Genomic DNA, 1,856 nt, shown 5'->3' on the forward strand with positions numbered 1-1,856 from the left:
TAGTGGAAAACAAAAAGAATGAATGATGCAACATTCAGTGGGAGTGAAGCAAACATTCACACTACACATAAATTGCAAATGACACATTGGGTGGTGGCCCCGTTTATTATTTGCCATATAGTCATCAATGCATTGTCCTTTAAGGGCATGTGCTAATTGTTGTAGGGTTGTGCCTAGCAGCAGAACAAGAGCTGTGAGAAATCCGCTCCTGCTTCAAACGCTCCACTATCATCCTGGTCCACAAGAAACCCTCCATCACAGGATTAAATGACTACAGGCCCGTCGCCCTGACGTCTGTGATCATGGAATCCTTTGAGAAACTGGTGTTGACCCACCTGAAGGACATCACAGAATGCCCCTACAGGGAAAACAGGTCGGTGGATGATGCAGTCAACATGAGACTGCATATAAGAAGTGGACATTGTCACTGGGGTGTCACCCAGGTTATAAACAACTTTCATGAACTGAAAACACACTTGTTAAAGTTGTAAGACAAAAACGCAGACAACTCCCAGAACAGATAACGCCGTGGTAGCGACCTGTCAATCACAAAGTACCCACGCCCTAAAGCATACCCTGCTTTATGGTCTATTTAACTCTAAATGGGACCATAATTTACTAAATGAACATCATGGTACCGGTACGAGGCAGCAGCGGGGGGGGAGCAGCAGCAGGCCGATGACCCACTGTACGAAGCCGGGAATGAAGATTGGAGTGCAGCTAGCTGGCTAGCTTATAGTCGATCTATTATCTGCACTCTGACCAATATGCTCTGACCCCATGACACACGTTGAGTGACAACCCCCTCATTTGCATAATGAGGCAGAAATGCATACAGAAATGTAAAAATAAATGAATAAAGAAATGTATAAAGAAAGGAATATATAAATAAATAAGTTTGGGGAAATAAATAAGGGGTGAAATGCAAAGGGAAAATCGCGCAGAAATAAACAAATAAATGCATAAATACATATATTTAAAAATTACGACAGAGTGTTAGGGCCACATTGAGGAAAAAAAATTAATCTGAGATTTCCAAAATAAAGTCATAATATTACGAGAATAGTCACAGGTTTACAAAAAAAAGTCGTAATATTATGAGAATAAAGTCATAACTTTAAGAGAAAAAAGTTGTAGTATTATGAAAATAAAGTCATAATATTATAGAGTAGTAATTAATTTGTATGTGTTATTTTAGAGGGGAAATGGAGCAGCGTATATTATTCTCATTAAATTACGACTTTTTTCTTGTAATATGACATTTTTTTTTCGAAATCTCCGATTTTTTTTCCTCACGGGGATAAATAAGGTGCTATCCTATCCTATCCTATCCTATCCTATCCTATATTTATTTATTTATGCAGAAATGCATACAGAAATGTAAAAAGAAATGAGTAAAGAAATGTATAAAGAAAGGATTATATAAATAAATAAGTTTGGGGAAATAAATAAGGGGTGAAATGCAAAGGGAAAATCGTGCGGAAATAAATAAATAAATGCATCAATACATACATCTAAAAATTACGACAGAGTATTAAGGCCACATTGAGGAAAAAAAATTAATCTGAGATTTCCAAAATAAAGTCATAATATTACGAGAATAGTCACAGGTTTACGAGAAAAAAAGTCGTAATATTATGAGAATAAAGTCATAAATTTAAGAGAAAAAAGTTGTAGTATTATATATATATATATATATATTATTATTTTGTACGTGTTATTTTAGAGGGGAAATACATTATTCTCATTAAATTATTTATTGATTGATTTAATTTTGGCATGTTCCGTCCTCCATACAAAGACATGCTACCAACCAACCAACCACCTCTTTGTTTTTTTTTTCACCACAGAGTGAT

Source organism: Sebastes fasciatus, chromosome 9 (assembly GCF_043250625.1).
Source record: "Sebastes fasciatus isolate fSebFas1 chromosome 9, fSebFas1.pri, whole genome shotgun sequence".
Lineage (NCBI taxonomy): Eukaryota > Metazoa > Chordata > Actinopteri > Perciformes > Sebastidae > Sebastes > Sebastes fasciatus.